The sequence below is a fragment of the Lupinus angustifolius genome, chromosome LG06, assembly GCF_001865875.1.
Source record: "Lupinus angustifolius cultivar Tanjil chromosome LG06, LupAngTanjil_v1.0, whole genome shotgun sequence".
Taxonomy (NCBI): Eukaryota; Viridiplantae; Streptophyta; class Magnoliopsida; order Fabales; family Fabaceae; genus Lupinus; species Lupinus angustifolius.
In genome coordinates this window covers 12,096,356-12,103,634 of record NC_032014.1, presented here as the reverse complement: position 1 = coordinate 12,103,634, position 7,279 = coordinate 12,096,356, and the positions used below count along the sequence as shown (strand labels likewise).

Sequence of the window (7,279 nt, the reverse complement as noted above, 5' to 3'; positions counted from 1 at the left end):
TTTGTTTTTTACTTTGAGTAAATTACCCTAAAAACCCCATGAGTTTTAGCGAAATTACACGAATCACACCTCACTTTTTATACTTACACGAATTTTTATATTTTCATTACACTGTTCACCCCTACACGAGAATAAGTGTAATATTTTAAATAAAAAATGTAATAGATGCAACTAAGTTAAACAAAACATGGTAATCTAGGGAGAGAAGTCCAAATAATATATGAGTCAATATCTCTTTATTATTTTTGGTTCGTTACAATATATTATAAGAGCAATTTAAACAATATCTCGTTAGAATTGTTGATGCATTTTGTAAAAAATAACAAAGATACATTGATTTGCATATCATTTGGACTTGTCTCTATACTATAACGTATTTTATTTAACTTAATTACATTTATCACATCTTTTATTTAAAATATTACATTTATTTCTTGTGCAGAGATTGTGATGGTAATGAAAATATAAAAAAATAGGGGTGATATAGGTGTAGAGAAGTGAAAATTAATTTGTGTAATTTTACTAAAACTCAGGAAGGAGTACATTTTACTATTTAATAAACATTGTATATTTAATAGACCATTAAAAATAGAGGCAATTATATGCAAGGGTAAGTGGCTAGTCGAGTAAATAAAGGGATCCTAAAAGTACAAATCCAGGTGCATCGCAGCAGCAAAACGGCAGCGTTTGATCGGTGTCGTGATCTGAGTTGAGAGTATAAGGAAGTTTCCCCAATTCCGTAACCCTTAATTGATTGCAGATCATCAAATCAATTTCCGTTGAACTAAACTTTCCTCATACACAGATATGGTATTCGCATTTTACATTTTCTAACTCAATTACTGTTCTGTATTTGAATTTATGATTTTTTTGGTTGAATTGATTTGCAGTCAGCACTTTTTAATTTTCACTCGTTTCTGACGGTGGTGCTTCTCTTCATTTGTACCTGTACCTTCGTCAAGATCCAGTTCCCCGCCATCCTCCGACACAAAACCGGGTATACAAAATAAAATCGTTGTTTTCATTATTAACACCATCAAAGTTTTGCATGTTTGTCCATGTGAACATATATGAACGTGATTTACGATAGAATATTAAGGTTTAGTTGTTGATCTGTCTATGTGATGGATTCTCTTTAAATGATGGGAATGTTTATTTGGAAGTGTTTTAGCCTCTATCTGCGAGTTAGGTTTTGGAGGAAAATAATTGAAAATGAAGAATTGAGAGTCATGAAATACATTTGTGATGACTCTGAGCCTCCCCTGTCTTTCCTTCCCATGCAAAACTCAACTTGCTAACAAACCCTAAGGGTGGGTTTGTGAGTTTGCTTTTTAGTGGAAAGGAATTGAAGGGAAATGCTTGTGAACAATGAAATATACTTGTCAGAGGTTTTTCTTTCTGCATGTTTCCTTCCAAAAATCAACTGACTAACAACCCTAAAATGACACTTGATGGATCTTTTATTATTTGAATTGTTAGATGGGCGATTAGGGTTGGGTTTGTATGTGAGAAACAGGAGGAATACAGATATTGGTTGTTGTTAAATTAGGTAAAGAATCGGGTAGGCCTTTCTCACAAAATACATTAGGCAGTGCTTGGGTGAAGCATATTGGTGTATCCCAAAATTTGTTGGTTTGGGTAACTGATAAAACTATAATAGTTTTTTTTTTCATTTTCCAGAGAATTTTAGCCAGATAATGTATTGCCCATATAGAGAATTTCTCGGAACCAGATAGATTGGCTTCCTTGATGTTTAAATTGGAAACATTTCCTACATTGTTTTTTTCTAGATTATGGATATGAAACTAGTTATCGTGAAAAATCAAAATTGATGAGAGATGAAATGGAAACTAGGCCACCTTCTAGGAAGGGTTCCTAGCCTCCACTCACCTAGCCCAGGATAGTTACAACATTCAAAAACTAACCAACTATGAAACTCTACTACTGAATTATCCTATCAAAGAACAGCTTCTCAGAGAGTGAGAGTTAGTCTTCCTTGTGGGATTCACAAATCTCAATCTAACCTTTTCGATTTTCTTTATGCTATTGAAAATTTCTTCTATCAAGTTCGCTTTTTGTTGGAATCCTACTATTCCTTTGCTGCACATAGCAACACATGATCACACTATTTTGTTACTAAACCCCCACTTGTTTGATTTGTTTATTAGCCAGCCACCTCTGCCACCTGCTAAAAGATCTTCGTCAACCATGTATGCCCAGACAACTATAGATATTGTTCCTCAGAATATGCACATTGAAAGTATAAATAGCCGTCTGTTTCTGGGACTGCCTCACAGCACAAATTTAGTATCTTGAACATCTATCTCCATTTTTTGCAGCCTCTCCAAAATTTCTGTTTTCAACCTCAATTCAAAATATATTATATAATATTTTTATTTTTTTCCAAATTTGGTATAGAAATTCTAATTTCTTAAATAGCTAACCAAACAGAAGAAAAAAATTTGACAAAAGAAGGCAAATTGAATTGGTGAAATTTATTTCATTTTTTTTTGTGTCTTGAATTATCCTTAAATTTGGAAATGCTTCACCCACACACAACATTGTAGATTTGAAAGCATCACTGCAGCCTGCAGTGACACTCAAGAGGCCAAGAAAGTATCCTCGGGGAGGTGAGGTAGGGAGTTAGGTGGAACGAGTGAAATAGAATACAATTTTCTCCTCCCTTGTTTGGATGCCTTATAAACGAGAGTCGAGAGGAACTATAATGAAAAGAAAGTTTTAAAACTAAATATTTACCTATCACTAATTTGTTGACATAATATTGTAAGAGGTACAATTGTGCAATGACATATACTCTAACTACATATTCTAATTCTGTTTTCACTTACTCTCGATATAAGTTATAGCCGTGGACCATAACTTCCCACAGCTCCCAAAATCTTACCCAATATCCTCACCTCTTCCAACAAACCATTGAGGAATGACTTTTATGCCAGCAGTCTCTCATCCTGGGTCTGTATATAGAGGATGGTTAAATTTGTGTTGCGTATTTGCACAGAAATCACATTAAATGTGAAATAGTCTCATCTCCTGTTCTTGTTTCTCTATATTTCTATCATCATGTGGCTTTGGTTATTCATTTAGGCATTAATGATCACTGTTCTCTTTCTGCTTTAATTTAATTAGTAAATGTTGCTTTGCTTGTATAAGTTTTTCAGATGCCCGTAAAGTTTTTTTACTATCTACTTGCAGATTTCAAGGATTCTTCTGGAAGGCTGCTAGAATAGGTTAGTTTTTTATACTTCTAATTTCTCAAAGAACAGGCACAGCTAAAATCATGTGCTGTTTTGTACAGGGCCTCAACATTGTTCAATGCATGTTCTTGGTAATTGACTAGTTTTATATTGACATTTGGTGCAGGTGAACGTTTAAGCCCTTGGGTAGCTGCAGGATGTTTTGCAATGGGTGTATCTATTCTATTCTTCTGAAAAAGTTTATTCCTTCAAAATTTGAACCAGTTATATCTCCTTAATTCCTTATGTATCATCCTGGCTCCTATCATGTTATGCAATGAATAATGAGTCTCATTCTGACTTTAAATTGAAATGGTTGTGTTTTATTTGAGGTCTTTCTGCTCAGCCTTATAATCTCCATTGCAGTGGAGAAAATATCTGCTTAAATCATTAACATGATACTGTTATTAGCATAGACTCAATTTGTTGGTAATTGTGTGTTCTTTGTGATAGATGTAAGAGGCCATTTGGCCAAAATAAGAAGATATTTAGAGGTTTTAAGTTTGATAGCTGATGTCTTCTGAACCTTCTGGTTTCATGATGATATATGCAAGAGGAAGATCTAGCTTTAATGAACTACAAACATTGCTTCAAGCACTGTAAAACAGAAAATTTACTAAGGGGATAATTGGATTTCAATAACAATAATAATCATGAGATGAGAGGGTAGACAAGTCCCTTCCACCATCCATAAAATATCAAAATCTTCATGAATTACAAAGATATTAAACATGAAAGAAGAGGATAAAAATTATATTTTTTATCATAAAATTTAGGAGTTGAGGATGAAAGAAGCTTTAAAAATGATAGAGAATAACCAAGTGGTTGAGCCAGTTTTTTAGGATAGCATTATAGTAGATGGCTCACAAAGTTGTCACTGCATTAGATGGCTCACAAAGTTGTCTAATGAGATGATAAGGTCTAAAAAGATGATAAACGAGTGTGAAAAACATTTAAATTGATATTTTGTAAGAATAAGTGTGAAATACAAAATTGTGTAAAGTGTAGGAGAATTATTAAGCTCATGAATTATATTATATACAATGGGAGAGAATAATTGAGCGGAGGTTAAGACAAGAGATAAATATTACTTAAACTAGATTGGTTTTGTCTAGGGGAGTTTAATCATGGAGTTTATATACTTGTTATGTCAATTGATGGAAGGATAATAAAGGAACCAAAGGGACTTGTACATAGTTTTCTTTAATTTGGAGAAGACGTATGATAAGATGTCTAAAGAGGTTTTGTGGAAAGCTATAGAGAAGAAAGGTGTTTGAATTGTCTATATTCGAGCAATCATGGATATGTATGATGGGGTCAAGACCAACATGAGACGACAAGATGAGGTCTCAAGATCAGGTCTTAAAAACTTTTCCTATTGCCATAAGGCAACACTGAGGGTCAACATTGAGCCCGACTTATTTACATTGGTCTTAAATGTGCTTACTAAGTATGTCCAAGAAACAATGCTTTTTACGGGTGATATTATCTTAGTGAGAGATTCAAAAAAGAAATTGAGTGGTAAGCTAGAAATGTTGAGACAAGCTTTAGAAGCATATGACTTTCGTATAAATCGAAGTAAGACGAAGTATAAGTCTAGCAAGAGGTAGGTAAACCCTACTGCAAAAGTAAAGATTGGGGATTATATCGTACCACAAGTCACTAGATTTAGGTAACTTAGGTCAATCATACAAGATAATGAAATAATTGACGTAGATGTAAATTATATAATTTATATGGGTTGGATGAAATGAAATGGTTGAGTGCTTTAGGTGTCATGTGATAAAAGATATCATTCAAGCTTAAGGGGATGTTTTACCGCATGATTACAAGACATGCAATGTTACAGTAAACTGAATACAAAAGAATGTTGTGTTTGATAATTAGATACACTAAACAAGATAAGTTTATAAATGATTGCATTAGTGAGAAAGTTGGAGTAATTTACGTCATAGAAAATATAGTAGAGTTTTGCCTTAGATGATTTGGATATGTGTAGAAGAGACATGATAAAGCCATAAGTCTATGTAAGGAGAATAAATCAAATGAATGTTAGCCCAATTCCTAGAGAGGGAAGCAAAAAAAAACTTTAAGTGGAATACTTAAAACTTGGTCATTACCAACCCACTTAGGACAGGTCCATACCCATGTTGGTTTTCCCTGCCTCTACTTGTTGTTTTGTTGATTTGTAATAGGTTGCATACAGAATCAGCTGTATGAACAATGCCCCAATCCCATTTGGTGCCTGATAATTGAGCAAGATGTATAGCTCAACATACCAATAGGTTATTTAGTCACTTTATAGCGATTTTGTCATTTTGGTCATATGATTAAACCATAGAACAGGAGAAAATTATGAAATTAATTTCATGTTTTACATAGATGACCAATGACTTTGTACTCCACGCTTTTAGTTGTGATAACCAATTTCTGCACCATGATATAATGAATATAATAATCATAAGTCTTGTTAATAAAAGACTGAGAGTTTAACTAAGCCTTTTTTTCTTCTTAGCTCTATTAAAAATTGAATGAATCACTTTTCAATATATTTAATTAAAAATTTATACAGCTGATACCCTAATGTTACTTACATGAAATATATGTGAAAAAATAACATATATTCCATAAAAATACAAAGTGACTTATAAGAAAAAAGCAAAATCCTGCTCAAAGACTAGTGGGGGAGTATTAGTTTCGTACATGGTGCAATATTAATGTTTATCATTCATTTATATTACTTTTTTTTAAAAAGAAACAATGATGGTTTATTACAGTGTTATGAGAACCAAACCGTACTAGATGGTCTGACCGTTGACTGGACTTGAAAACGACTCTAATTTCGTTTTAACCTTGTGAGGGTTGGACCGCTTTGAACATGAGAAATTTTGGTTCGACCATATTAAACTCAGTTAAACCGAATTAATCCGGGAAGCAAACTGGACAGCTCACTTAAAAATTAAAAAAATGGAACACTACACTAATATTTTGTTATACTCCAGTCCAAAAAATTATGAAGAGACTTCAATATAATTATATATGCTTATTAATAATATAAAATTTTAATTTTATATATAATTATATATTTATAGATAAAAAGTATTAATTATGTATGAAATTACCCGATCAAACCAAACGATTTAACTGTTAGTAGACCTCTTCCAGTTTGATGTTCGATTTGGATTTCATAATATTGGTTTGTCATGAATGATAAATTATATAATGACTATATATAAAACACATACACGTACATAAATTTTCTCTTTGTAAAAGAATATAATATATATGGAATTTCAATATGAATGATATAAGTGTATAAAATGCATACAATCTGGGTGCATAAAACTCTGAATCACATAATGGTCTTCTCCAACAAAAGCACCATAGGTGACCCGCATCTAATTTTTGCCGCCGTACATATTTCAAACAAACGAACTGAGGAAACATTGAGATAGCCTCAATAAAGAAAGTATCATCATAAATAATGCCTCATATTCATAGACACATGATCGTGAATTAAAAAGATTGATACGATAGACACAAAAATGATTTCAGTAAATATAAAAAGGAAAGACACATATGTAGCATTACCTATTTCAAACACATGGATGGACTTAAGATGATTGTTTCACTCCACAGCCAATAGTAAAAAAGACCCAAAAATAAAATGACAAAGTATCCCCTTGACTGCCCCGACCCACAAAAAACAATAAAAATTCCCAAATATAAACAGCATTGGCAGATATCATGGGATACCTCCTTCCTTGTTCTTCTTCATGGGATAATTTACTTTACTTTTGTTTCTCCTGTAAAAACAGCATATTTTTCTGCCAAGTTAGCAGAAAACATTGGTCTTCACCAACCGAATTCTTCCATAGCAATGCAGAAAAATAAATACGAAAAACAAAATGAAAAAAGAAGACTCCATCATGTTGCTGACTTCAAATGCAGACAGTCAAAGGACTGAAACACCTGTGCGCAAAAATGGTGATGACCTTGACTCATGGTTATGCAGTTGAGACCCC

General features: G+C 32.8%; 1 protein-coding gene across 2 annotated transcripts in view; it reads right to left on the bottom strand.

Moving 5' to 3' along the window:
• The window catches only part of LOC109349891 (importin subunit beta-1-like), a 4,342-nt gene continuing 3,828 nt past the window's right edge, over nt 6,766-7,279 (bottom strand). For both annotated transcript variants that reach the window (XM_019590934.1, XM_019590935.1), the window contains exon 4: nt 6,766-7,279. This exon is cut by the window's right edge and continues 1 nt beyond it. The gene's annotated coding sequence lies outside the window, so the exon portion shown is untranslated.